General features: G+C 49.4%; 1 protein-coding gene across 2 annotated transcripts in view; it reads left to right on the forward strand.

Annotated features, from left to right (window-relative positions):
• Positions 1-7,508: 7,508 nt before the first annotated feature.
• MSANTD3 (Myb/SANT DNA binding domain containing 3) overlaps positions 7,509-13,866 on the forward strand; it is a 31,391-nt gene continuing 25,033 nt past the window's right edge. The window contains exon 1 of one of the 2 annotated variants that reach the window (XM_056117368.1): positions 7,509-7,839. The gene's annotated coding sequence lies outside the window, so the exon portion shown is untranslated. Of the gene's footprint in view, positions 7,840-8,111; positions 8,258-13,866 lie in introns of those variants that run through there. The other variant, XM_056117369.1, reaches the window with a different exon arrangement.

A 13,866-nucleotide genomic window follows, 5' to 3' on the forward strand; every position in this document is an offset into this window, starting at 1 on the left:
ACATGACTCCAAACTTCATCTTTTTGCTGAAAATCCTTGTGAACCATCCTAAAGCTCCCAAACAAGTGATTGGAATCTTAGACCTGCCTTCTTAACTGTGGACCGCAATCATGATTCCTATTCAAAAGTACAGGCTACCTTTACTTAAAAAGATTTTTTTTTTTGAGTGGGGAGTTGGACCACACCTAGTGATGCTTAGGGCGTACTCCTGGTCTGTACCCAAGGAATACTCCTGGCTGTGTTCAGGAGTAATTAAATACAAGTGTCCATATTTTCTTCAAGTGGGACAACATGGGAAATAAACCCAGTTCAGCAACATGCAAAGCAAGTGTCTTAATCTCTGTATTTCTTCTCTGGCTCTAGTTTGGTTTTTAAGTTGACACAATTTACAAACACAGTATCTTACTGAAGGTGTGGGAAGGTATTGTTATTCCACTTCCTGGATGAGACTCAGTCAGGGAAGAGGCTTGTTATGAGCAAGGAGCAGAGAGAGCTAAGAGAAGGGAACAAGGAGAGCTTAGAGTTCAGCAACTTCATTACAAGTCTAAGTACACAGCCTGTCATACTAATTTTAGAGATAGTCTTCTCTCTTGATTTGGGAGGGAACACATCATTAAATACAAGTGTCCATATTTTCTTCAAGTGGTTCATGCCACTTGTCATTATGTTAGATCTATACTGTCAACAATTATAATGATAATCTGACTTTTTTAAAAGTCTACATTAGAAGCTTTTATTTATTTATTTATTTATTTATTTTTTAAAAATGTTTTAATAGTGAGTCATCATGAGGTACAGTTGCAGACTTACACATTTTTGTGCTTGGGTTTCAATTATACAGTGATCAAATAGAAGCTTTTATTTTTACCTTGCCAGGTAAGTATCATTAATCCAACCTTAGATGTGAGAAAACTGAGAATCAAGGAGATTAACTTAGTTCACTAAGATATAAGGAGCAAAGTCAGAATCCAGGTCCTGGTCATTCTGTTAAATCCAGTGCTTTTCCTACACTGTATCACCTAGTGACCAAATATTCGAACTGAATGTATTTTTCTTGTTTTATACTCTAACAGCTTTCCTTTGATTATATCCTCATTTGAGAAGAAACTCTTGTGGCCTGGAATGTTATTCAAAACCATGGAAGACACGGAGTTTCATCCCTTAAACCCTCTGCCCACTCCCGGGAGCACCACCAGGTGTAACTAAAGGAAGCAGCAGATTAGTTAGCGTGGCCCTTCAGGCGAAAGGAAAGGGATGGGGAAGGGAAGGGGAAGTGAAGGGAAGGGAAAGGAAAGGGAAGGATTTTTTAATGGAAAACTCTAAGTGAAATGGTCTGTCTTGCCTTGGATTCCTGAGCCATATGTCAAAATCTTTGTTGGCTACCAGTAAGTTCCTGGGGATAGTCTTGGTTACCAGGTTCTCTGGGCAACTTCAAAGCTGCCTGATTACCAGACAAACTATTGTTACAATAAAAAAATAGAACAATATAACACTTAAAGTGAGGGCCTCTATTTTTACTGGTGTGTCTGATCCTCTGTATACATTGGGGTGAATGTTTGTAGTCAGACAACCTGGCTTAGCCTCTGAGTGTAGGGCGTGGGTGGTGAGAGCTTCAAAAATATTCAAGAACTCATTTTTTTAAAAAAAGGGAAAAGGGGGGGGGTATGGTGCCGCCAGCAGGTCAATCTGTGAGGCAAGTGTATCAGCAGCCTGATGGCGCCTTCAGACTTCCAGATACCCCAAAATTGCTGCTGTGCCTTTGGCCACACCCCAAAAACTTGGGGCAAAGTTCACCAAGAAAATAAACGGCCAAAAGTTAGGTGTGTGGGAAACACACCCACAAACCACTTCCGGCTCAGCTATATAATTGGAGGCAAGGCCTCTCTGGTTCCTGATTGAACTGCTTAATGGCCATGATCCCAGAGTCTCAGAAACAAATCTCGAAACCCAGGGGCTTTTGGTAGAAATGCATCCGGTCCCTGCAGTAGGTTACCGGTGCTGGGCCAACCCAGGTGGGAATAGGTTTCATGCCTTGGCCTGTTGCCCCTGGCGGCCCAGTGGCCGCCATCCTTCAGAGGCCACTGGACAGTCAGGTTTGGGCCCCCAGTGACGAGACACGCAGAGCCTCACAGGATGGGGGTGGAGCCGGTCCTGTCCTCCCCACCCCAACGAAACCCCAAGTCATCGCCCACGAACAGCCTCTCTGGCTCCTGATCAAGCTGCTTAAGGCCATGATCCCAGAGACTCAGAAACAAATCTAAAAACCCAGTGGCTTTTGGCAGAAATGCGTTTGGACCCCACAGTAGGTTACTGTTGCCGGGCCACCCCAGGGAGGAAAGGGTGTTGTCACTCTGCCTGTTCCCCCTTGGTGGCTCGGTGGCCGTCGTCCTCCAGAGGCCACTGGACAGTCAGGGTTGGACCTGCAGTGACTAGACATGCAGGGCCTCACAGGATGGGGGTGGAGACGTTCCTGTCCTCCCCACCCCAATGAGACCCCAAGTCATCGCCCACGAACGGCCTCTCTGGCCGTCCTGATTAAGCTGCTTAACGGCCTTGATCCCAGAAACTTAGAAACAAATCTCGAAACCCAGCGGCTTTTGGCAGAAATGCGTCCGGACCCCGCAGTAGGTTACTGTCGTCGGGCTACCCAGCGGGGAAAGGGTGCTGTCCTTTTGCCTGCTTCCCCCTGGCGGCTCGGTGACCATCATCCTCCAGAGGCCATTGGACAGTCAGGCTTGGGTCCGCAGTGACGAAACTTGTTGGGCCTCACAGGATGGGGGTGGAGCCAGGCCTGTCCTCCCCACCCCAACGAGACCCCAAGTCATCGCCCACGCCCACGAACGAACGGCCTCTCTGGCCGTCCTGATCAAGCTGCTCAACGGCCATGATGCCAGAAACTCGGGAGCAAATTTCGAAACCCAGTGACTTTGGGCAGAAATCCCTCCAGATTTAAGTGTTAAAATTTCAAATTTCAAAATCACATAGCCCTACTGCAGCCATGCAACATCATGTGTTATTCATAACCAGCAATAGAACACAAATTGTTTGCTGTTGCCTTTTCAGCAGATCTGAGTGTTGGGGTAAAATCTCCAATAATAATGGTGGGTCTGCGGCTCTCCAGCATGGCCACAGCCCCAGAAGCACAAGGACTTAATGCAGAACCCAGCAGCTTGGAGCAGAAAAGTGAAAGGACGATGCGTTAATCCAGCAATCATGTCTGCCCGGAGGGGAAAGGGTGTTGGTCCCTTCCGCCCTCCTCCCTCTGGAAAGAAAGATGGCGGCCGCATGGGAGCCTTGTGGACAGCAGGTATGAGCCGGGGGTGTGGGGGCGACTAAAACCTCATGGGAAGGGGGGCGTTCCGGTCCGTCCTTCACGCCCTACCGAGGTCACCAGTTGCCCCCCGCGAGCGGCTCTCCAGCACGGCCACGGCCCCAGAAGCACAAGGACTTAATGCAGAACCCAGCAGCTTGGAGCAGAAAAGTGAACGGACTATGCGTTGATCCAGGCCATCAAGTCTGCCGGAGGGGAAAGGGTGTTGCCCCATTCGCCCTCTCCTCTCTGGAAAGAAAGATGGCGGCCACATGGGAGCCTTGTGGACAGCAGGTATGAGCCGGGAATGTGGGGGCGACTAAAACCTCATGGGAAGGGGGGCGTTTTGCTCCGCCCTTCACGCCCTACCGAGGCCACCGGTCGCCCCCCGCGAGCGGCTCTCCAGCACGGCCACGACTCCAGAACACAGAAACCAATTTCTTAACTATCTGACTTTCAGTAGAAATACTTCCAGGGTCAATAGGTAAAATAGCAGAAATCCAAAACCAACATATAATTCTTGAACCCAGCTGTAGAAAGCAAATCACTTCACAATGCTTTTTCAGCATGTCTGAGTTGGGGGGGGGGGGGTAAACTCTAAATAATAGTGGTGAATCTTTTTATTGAAACAATGAATCTAATCAAAGCAGATAGAGTGTTAACTAGAATTCATCTGCCTCACAGGGACGGGGAGGGGTGGGGGGTGGGGTTTTATTGGGGTTCTTCATGGTAAAAAATAAGTATTGGTAAAGGGAAATGTGTTTGATATTTGCATGACTGAGACATAAACCTAAAAGCTTTGTAACCTTTCCCACAGTGATTCAATAAATAAATAAAAAAAAATAATGGTGGGTCTGGTGTCAAAATATTGAATGTGATCAAAGTAGAGAGAGAGTAATGTGGAAATCATCTGCCCCACAGGTAGGGGGAGGGTGTGAGATGGGGGTATACTGGAATTTTCGGTGGTGGAGAATGGGCACTGGTGAAGGTACGGGTGTTTCATTGTATAACCGAGACTTAGACCTGAAAGATTTGTGACTGCTGTCACGGTGATTCAATAAATAAAATTATAAAAAATGAAAAAAAAGTAAGGTAGAGTTCATGCACAATTCAATCAGCTAATCAGTGGCTGAATAAATAGCAGTACTCCTACATAAAAAAAAATAAGGGAAAAGGACTAGTGTTAGTGTAGTCAAGAGGGATTTGGATTTCTTATACATAATTGGTTGTAAGAATGTAAAATCATTCATTCAGTCACTATGGAAAAGTTGTTGGCAGTGCCTCAAAAGTTAAACACAGAATTACCACATGACATAGTAATTCACTCTTAAGTATATATGCCCCAAAGAGTATTCTGACAAACACATTTGGACACACATTCAGAGTAGCACTATTCATAATAGTCAAAGGATGGAAATAGCCCAAATACCTACAAATGGATGTGTGGATAAAGAAATTATGGCATATAAATAGAATGTAATGTTTTCAGTCTTAAAAAGATATAAAGTACTAATATAATGCATAATACCTATAGACAAACCTTGAAAAAATGAAAGAAGACAGACACAAAAGTCTAGGTATTACAATAAATCATCCCATTTATAGTCAAATGACCAGGCAAAAAGCTACATATTATAGTAAAATATTCCATTTATATTGAATGTCCAGAATAGGCAAATCCATAGGACAATAAATAGATGCATGGTTGTCAGTATTTGGGGACAGGAGAGAATGTGAATGAGTCCTTAATGAGTACAGGTTTCATTCAGAGTGGTGCAAGTATTTCAGAACAAATCGAGGTAGGGTGGATCAACAGCATAAACATGATGTGTGCCCCTTCATGGCTTACTATAGAGTGGGAGATCAGTAGCTCAAAGGTTTGAGCAGATGCTTCCCATGCTGGAGACCAGGTACCACATCACCCTCTGAATATCACTGGGAGCCACCCACAACACAAAGCCTGGAAGAGCTCCCAACACCATGAGGTGGAGCCCAAACTCTATTCCATCCTACAAAAATGTGAAATAGAGCTGTGGGTAAAGTCAACAAAAGGGGTCAATTCTCCATGACCTGGAGGCCAACCACACAGACTAGGGGAAAAGGGTGCTCAGATAAAGAGGAGAACACCAAATAAAGGTGTTGGGAGGATTCTCCCAGGATGGGAGAAGCATGCTGAAAGTAGACTATAGACCAAACATGAATACCACTCAATGTCTCTTTTGCAAACCACAACACCCAAAAGGAGAGAGAGAACAGAGGGGGATGCCCTGCCACAGAGACAGAGTGGGATGGGGGGGATGGGGGGTGGGAGGGATACTGGGATCCATGGTGGTGGGAAATACGCACTGGTGGAGGGATGGGTGTTTGATCATTGTGTAATTGAAACCCAAGCAGAAAAATGTGTAAGTCTGCAACTGTACCTAATGATGTCTCACTATTAAAAAAATTTAATAAAAAAAATTTAAAAAGGGGTCAATTGCATAATAAAAAAATTTTTAGTGGTAAGAATAATGTAGACTCTACAGGGACAGAGCAATAGTACAGCAGGTAGGGCGTTGCATGCTGCAGAACCGGGTTCAATCCCCATATCCCATATGGTCCTGTGAGCACCGCCAGGAGTAATTCCTGAGTGGACAGCCAGGACTAACCCCTGAGCATTGCCGGATGTGACCCGAAGCAAAAAACAAAACAGAACAAAAATAATGTAGGCTATACTTTGTTGCTTCATTTTACATTGTACTGTTGAAGGTGGGAGAGGTGACTCCCAGGAGAAGTAGGGTTCCCTGGGTGACTAATGTGAAGTGGAGTAGAGAGAGAAGGCAGCCTCAAGAAGTGAGTCTACTGCTTCCCTCTAACCCCCCTTGGTCACCAGGGCAAGTTCCTGATATGGTTTAGAACTGATGAGGGTCTGCAATGAGCCCCTGCATGGTACAGACCTCACAGTCCACCAGTCCATAGGGTGGTCATCAAACCATACCTGGATCACACTTGTTTTGCTTGACATTGGAAATGATCCCCACCGCCCACATTCTGGGGGTGCCCAGATCCCAGGCTGGAGTGAGGTCTTGCACTTTGCAGGAAAGGAAAGTCAGTTCTAAACTCTTGCCAGGTTTTTTCCAAATCTGTTGCCTTCCCTCACAGAGAAGACTCTCAGGGAGGAATAGTGGAGGCAGACTAATTTATTTAAAAAATGTTGTCTAGAGAAATGTGAAGAGAGAGAAGGAGATACGTGACAGAGAGAGCATGGACATCTTCAAAAGGGAAGAAGCAAAGTACACATCCCAAGCAGAGACGCAGTTAATTCCAAGGTGGAGAACACGTGCCATAAAGTACACTTCAGAGGCAGAGATGCCTGCCACTTTACAGAATACCAAAACAGCACCCCAAAAAGTCTCCATCTGGGGCCCAAGCACTAGTACAATGGGTAGGGTGCTTGCCTGCATGGAGCCGGCGGGGGTTCAATCCCTGGAATCCCATATGGTCCCCAGAGCACCACAGGGAGCGTTGAGCCAGGAGTAACCCCTGAACATCACCCGGTGTGGCCTGAAAACAAAACCAAGAAAAAAAAAGAAAAGAAAAGGAAGAAAGTGCCCATCTCAGGCAGAGATGAGCATTTTTATTGGGGTCGAATTAGTTTATATAGTTTTCTCTGTTTATAACTGCCCCCAAGTCAGTGTTCTTTGAATTCTAAGAATTTAGCTCTGCTCTGCCTTTGGTTCAGCGGGTGAAACCGCTCTCCTCCTTGGAGGCTCGGGACTGGAATTTCGCTTCTCAAGTTTCCCAGGCCCCTCACATGGGTCTTTGTCTCAAAGACCTTCGTGCCTCTGTGCTGGTTTGATTCTAGACAGTGTTTTTGGTGATGTACAGGGCAAGGGGCCCCCTCCGCTCTCTGCCTGCAACAGTAACGACTTACGAGGTTGCTTGATAATTGTGCACATAGCGAAAACCCACATCACGTTTCCTCCCAAGTCCTTTCAATCAAGCGTGTTGCGGCCGTGTTTCATTTTCTGTTCGAGTCATTTCAGCGCCACCCCGAAACACAAAGAAAAAAAGTTCAGGAGCCCGCTCGGCCCTTTTGGGCAGAGCAGGGACCATATCATCCCAAAGAAGAGAGCGCAAAAGAATATACCGAAGCCACCAGCCTTGGGAGGAGGGGGTTGTCCGAAGAGGAGCCCCGTGCCTCGGTGGCAGCTTTGTGCATTCATTGGCTGGGATCCGGGCCGGGCCAGGTGGGCCCAGGACCCGCCCTCGGAGCGCACAACCTGGGCGGAGACACGCGCGGCGGCCAATGGAAGCAGCAAACCCCCCCCCGCGCAACTCGGCGCTGAGCCCCCGCGGCGGAGGCCCGGGCGGGCGTGCGAGTGACCCGGAGTCCCCGAAGAAAGGGGAGCGCTGTCTCCCTGGGGCCGCGGCCCGCGCCCACTCCCGAGCCGCAGGCCTCCCCGCGCCCGTGACCAATGCGTCCTTTTGTTGGTGTTCATGGAAACCCGGCACAGCGTGGCAGGTCCTTCCGGAGCGATTCCGCCAAGGTGGGGAGAGAAGGGGACCCCCATCCGCACCCCAGCGGCAGCGGGACGCGCGCGCCGCCGACGAGGGGTGCGGAGGGAGGCGAACGGGGGCCCGGGCTGCGGGTGCGAGGGAGGTGGGGACCCCGCGGGGGCCGCTCTCCTCCCGCCTTCCCCCGCGCCCTGGGCCCGCGAGGGGGCGGCGGCTCCCGGGCTTTGTGGCCGCCGCGCGCGCGGCTGGGCCTGGCCGGCCGGGGGCGCGCTGCTGCCGCCGCCGCCGCTGCCGCCGCCGCCGCCGCCGCGCCCGGCGCTCCGGAGCCCGCGGCCCGCCCGGCCGCCCCGACTGCGAGACGCTCCCCGGCCCGGCCGCCCGCGCCCGCGCCCGCGCCCGCGCCGCGGCGGCTCCTCCCCGGTCTCCGTGGCTGCCGCGCGGCCGCTGCAGGTAGGAGGCTCCTTGGCCCCGCGGGGCCGCGGCGGCCCGGCTGGAAACGGGGGCCCGCCCGGGGCGCCGGCGGGCCGGGCGGGATTCGGGGCCGAGCCGCCGCCGCCGCTCCCTTGCAGGCCCGAGGGGCGCGGGCCAGCCGGATCGGCCCGCGGCGGACTGAGCCCCAAGGGCGTCGGACCCCCGGGGCTGCGGGAGCCGCTGCCCACGGCGCCAGGTGACCCGCGGTGCCGCGTCCCTCCCCGGCCTGGGTCCCCTCTGTCTGTATGCCCGGCGCTGTGCTGCCCCCGCGCTTTTCGCGACTTCTTTCCGGGAAGCCCCTCTCGTGTCCCGTGTTGGGTCCCTCACTCGGAGGCCCAGCACGAGCATCACAGCCGTGCCCGCCTGACCTTGGGAAAGCGACTGTACTCGGAACCTTGGCGGCTGAGTCTGTAAATGGGTGTGTGTGTGTGTGTGTGTGTGTGTGTGTGTGTGTCTGTGTGTCTGTGTGTGGCTGTGTGTCTGTCTGTCTTGAGGGTGTGAGGACTGGGGGTGCGTGGTGTTAATACCTACTCCCAGGTGCTATTGTGCAAAATAATGCAGGCAAAGGATCGAGCTCAGGAGCGGGCACTTCCTGTGTACCAGGCCCCAGGTACTAAGCAGTTGGCAGGAGTTACCTAATTAAATCGCGCCGGCGCTGGGAGGTGGCGGCTGTAAATGACATAACTAATAATTCTTTTTGAGAAGAGAACAGTGAAGGATTGAGTCTCCCCGCGTTGCTTCAGCATCTGGGGTGTGTGTGTGTGTGTGTGTGTGTTAGGTGCCCTGGCACTTGAGGTTGCAAATGGGTGTGCAGTGTCAGACCAGCAGTGAGTGGATGTAGGGAGCCTCAGGTTGGACATTTCACACCAGGTCGGACAGTATTGGGGACAGAGGTGTGTGTTTCAGATGTCAGGTGACATGGCTGTGTTCCCAAGGAAATTGCTGTCAATTCTTCCAAGAACAGAGTTTCCCCATTAGGCTTGAGAACTGGTTTGGGAGTTTGTGGGGGGTGGGGGGGAGGATAGGACAGAGAAAGACTTGGGGTTTGGGGCTGGAGTGATAGTACAGCAGGTAGAGCCTTTGCCTTGCACGCGGCCAACCTGGGTTCGATTCCCAGCATCCCATATGGTCTCCTGAGCATTGCCAGGAGTAATTCTTGAGTGCAGAGCCAGGAGTAACCCCTGTGCATTGCCAGATGTGACCCAAAAAGAAAAAAAAGACTTGGGATGTTTAGGGGAGGGGCGAGAGAGGGAGCCTTGTGAGAATGGGGGTGTACAGAAGAAAGGAAGGACTGCTGTGGAGAGATCCCATGTCATCGTAACATTACTCCATGAGGTGCAGAGCTGGGTGCTTGAACCTCCTAAAAGGCCATACACCCTTCTATAGTTTCTGAAATTCTTTATTTAAATGCTGAGGTTTACAAAGTTGCTCATGATACATTTGTTATAGGCATATACTACTATTCCAACAGCAACCCCACCACCACTGTCACTTTCCCTCCACCATTGTCTCCGTTTTCCCATCCACCCCTAAATCCTGCCCCCGTAGCAGGCCCAAAATAATTTCTTTTACATTGCTTGTTATCACTAAATGGCTAATGGAATGATCAAAATACTTCAGTAAAGGATCCTCTACTGTTTCCTTCCAGCCCACTCTTCTTTCTGCTAACCGCAGTTGTGTAATACCTTTGAGGGCGGCCAGGGGGTGGCCCCGATGGCTCACCCTGGTGTCCCAGGTTCTGGGGTGGGCCCGGCCATGGGGCAGATGGTGGAGGAGGACCAAGCCAGTTGATTGATCAGATGCCGTTTATTCCATTCTCCCCACACGCCTGCCCTGGTCTCTCTGAGCCTCCCATTCTAGTCTCACACTGCCCCTCATTCCTGTCTCCTTCTGTCTCTCCTGCTCATCTCTCCGTGCTCCATGCTCCATCTCCCAGCCTGGGCTCTCTCTTTCCACGTGCCTGCTCCTGTATTCTTCTTCTGCATTCTTCTCTCTCCGTCCCCCTAGCTAGCCTCTCTGCGGTCTGTCTTGCTGCCCTGCTCTCTCTCCTCTCTCCCCCCCCCCCCCAATTCTCTTGTCTCTCCAACTCCCCCCAGCACTCTTGGTCCACTCTGCACCCAGTCAGGTAGCAAAATCAACATAAAGCCCTTCCTCGGGGCTGGAGCAATAGCTTAGCCGGTAGGGCCTTTTCCTTACAAGCAGCTGACCCAGACCCAGGTTCAATTCCCAGCATCCCTTATGGTCCCCTGAGCACCGACAGGAGTGATTCCTGAGGGCAAAGCCAGGAGTAATCCCTGAGCATTGCTGGGTGTGACCCAAAAAGCAAAATATATATATATATATATATATATATATATATAATAAAGCCCTTCCTGAGGGCTCACCAAGTTCAAAGGTAACACCACCTAAAAGGTATTCCAAAGCCCTTCCTGACTGCTCCAGGCAAAATACCTCTTAAGGTGTTTTGTCAAATCATGACAGCATTTGTCCATGACCAAGCTCTTATATTTAAGCATTATGGCACTTTGGCCAGGCCAGGGTAGCACATAGCTTACTGCTTGCCCTGGTTCCATTCAGTCGCTCGTCCGGACCCTGCTTTTGGGGGGCTAGGAAGTAAGGGCCCTGAGGCTTAGGTCGAGAGAACAGATGCCCAGGAGGAAAATGTCACTGAGAGTCATGTTACAAAGGCATAGCATATACTCTCTTCTTGTGTCCATACAAAAAGGACATGACTCTGAATAAACTATGCAAAGGACTTAGGGAGAAGAGAAAAACAATATTTTACAAGACAACAGAGCACAAAGAAAGAAGTTACAAATAAACACAGAGGAATGGGAGTACTGTGGCCATCCCAATAAACCTAAGCTACCTGAGGCTATGCAGGAAGGACAAAACAGTGTTATCCTACACACAGTGGTTTTCATTGAGTCTAAGAGTCAGTTTTGTTGGTTTTTGCCAGTTCATTTGCTTTACTCCTATATTGCACATGAGTGAAATTATCTCATCACTGTCTTTTACTTCCTTACTCATTTCACTTAACATAATCACCCCGAGTCATACTTTTTGCCCCAAAAGGCATGGTTTCATGTTCTCTAATGAGAAAGTAGTGTTTCATTGACTACAAATATTTATAGTCAATATTTTCTTGCTGTGCTTTTAGGTTAATTCCATGTTTGGGCTATTGTGAATAATGATACTATTGAAAGAGGGATTTGCTCGAGCGGGCCCAGTAACGTCTCCAATGGAGACTTTGTTGTTACTGTGTCTGGCATATCGAATACTCTCGGTAGCTTGCCGGGCTCTCCGAGAGGGGCGGAGGAATCGAACTCGGGTCGGCCATGTTGGATGGCTATCAAAAAGGATTTTGGGGGGTAGATTTGGGCCATGCCTCACAGGCTCAGGGTTTATTCCTGGCTCTATGCTTAGGGGGTCACTCCTGGGGGTGCTTGGGGCACCATACGTGTTGCCAGGGATTGAACTGGGGTTAGCGATATGCAAGTTAAGTGCCTTAACCCCTGTACTTGTCTAGTTTCTCAAGAAGGATTGCAGGGGCCTAAAAGATGGTTCCGAAAACTGGATGCATGCCATGTGTGTGCGTGGCCCAGAATTCACTTATTGTGACCATATAGCCCGTCAGAGCACCACTGAGTGTAATCTTGTCTCCCAAGCACCTCTGGATCATTTGAGCATCTTCCTACAGGGTCTGACCTCCAAACGCTCGGGCTGCACAATTAGGGTTCAAGATGGCCCACAGACCTCCCTGAGCACTGCTTAGGAGACTCCCTTTTCTCCTACTGCAAGGGATAGGCTTGTAAGAGGGACTATTTGGACACAGTGATAAAGGGAGCACCACACAAAGTATTGACTGGGACGAGGGGGAGGGAGAGAAAGGGAGTTCTAGTTCTGGCATTTCTTAGCCAGGTGCATCTGTGTGGATCAAGTACTGTCTTCTCAAATGTTTGGAAGCTTATTGAGATGAGCTTCTCAATAAGCTCATCATACATTTTCCCTGTCCTTGGTGACATTCATTCACCAATAATTTTCTTGTTGTTGTGTTTTGTCTTCCCAAACTTTCACCCGTATATTTTAATTTTTTTAAAGTCCACTGACATCATTTTTTTAAAAAATGAATCATCGTGAGATACACAGTTACAAAATTATTAGTGATTGGGTTTTAGTCATACAGTGTTCCTACACTGTCCCTTCCTGATTGGGTTTTAGTCATACAGTGTTCCAGCACCATCTCTTCAGTGTTCATTTCCCACCACCAATGTTTCCAGTCTCCTTCCTGCCACTCCCACCCCCCTCCCCTTTTCTCTTTCTCACTGTCACTCTCTCTTTCCTTTTGGGCATTATGGTTTCAATACAGGTATGAAAGGTTATTATGTTTATCTTTTTACCTCCTTTCAACACTTTCAGCACTCAGTTCTTGTCCAGAGTGATGTCATAGTGGCCCCTCTCTGTCCTAACTGCCATTCCTCCCCCTAACCACTTGTGGGTTCAATTCCCAGCATCCCATATGGTCCCCTGAGCACCACCAGGGGTAATTCCTGAGAGCAGAGCCAGGAGTGACCCCTGTGCATTGCCAAGTGTGACCCAAAAAGAAAAAAAAAAGAATTTACAAGTCCAGAGAGGGGGGATAGAGAAAATTACAAAAAAAAATGTAGGAAGTACTATAGTATAGTCATAGGCAGCCAGCAGTGAGCGCTCAGAGTAACTAAGTCCATGGGAAAAGAGCACTCATGGCCCTCTCCCTCAGACAGGATGAGCATGAGATTTTATGATGCTGCACTGCTTCCTGGCTTATGTCTTTCGTACCCTTATGTCTTTGCCTTGATACTTTCGTTTTCACCCTGATATTAAAGAAACAAAAACCCGACGGCCAGGGAAGTCACTCACAAGATTGGCCCTGGTTTGCAAGCAGGAGGCTTAGTAGCTGGCTCACACGGTGTCCTGAGCACTGCTAAGTAGGTGTGGTTCCTCGCCTCTCGAAAAAAAAAATCTAGTTGTAGTGTATGCAAAAATCAGTTGTAGTATTTGTAAACAACTTCAAACACATTTTAAAAGGAAACATCTATCAGTAAACATAACAGTCTGGGTGTTAGTTGAGGACAGCATCATGAAAAACTGCACAGGAGTTGGACGTAGAGGGATGCAGATAAACCCTTGGTGAGGGGAAGGATTCCAGCAAGCAGAAGCCCAACATGTAGAGGCAGGAGAGCGCAGCTGGTTCAAGGCCTTGAAGGTGAGGTGGACTGGTATCATTAATGAGTAGCCAGGGTCTGTAGAGAGGGATGGGTAGGAGCAAGGAAAGGATGGAAGCAGGGCCAGATCCAGAGAGAACTTGAGTGGCAGGTGAAAAGCTTGGACTGTATCACTTAAGAATTGAAGGAACTGTCAGATTTTTATGCACAGGACTGTGCCAAGCTCACTAGAAAGGTGTCCCCGGCCCCTCTGGAAGCTCTATGATAGAGTAGATGAGGGAGCATGCTTAGGGTTCTACTCTGTGCCAGGTTTGTGTGGCTGAAATAATCAGAAATTAGAGGTTTGGAATAAGGGATTAGTTTGGGTTTAGCTTGAGATTTGTG

Source organism: Sorex fumeus, unplaced genomic scaffold (genome assembly GCF_029834395.1).
Source record: "Sorex fumeus unplaced genomic scaffold, SorFum_2.1 ptg000034l, whole genome shotgun sequence".
Taxonomy (NCBI): Eukaryota; Metazoa; Chordata; class Mammalia; order Eulipotyphla; family Soricidae; genus Sorex; species Sorex fumeus.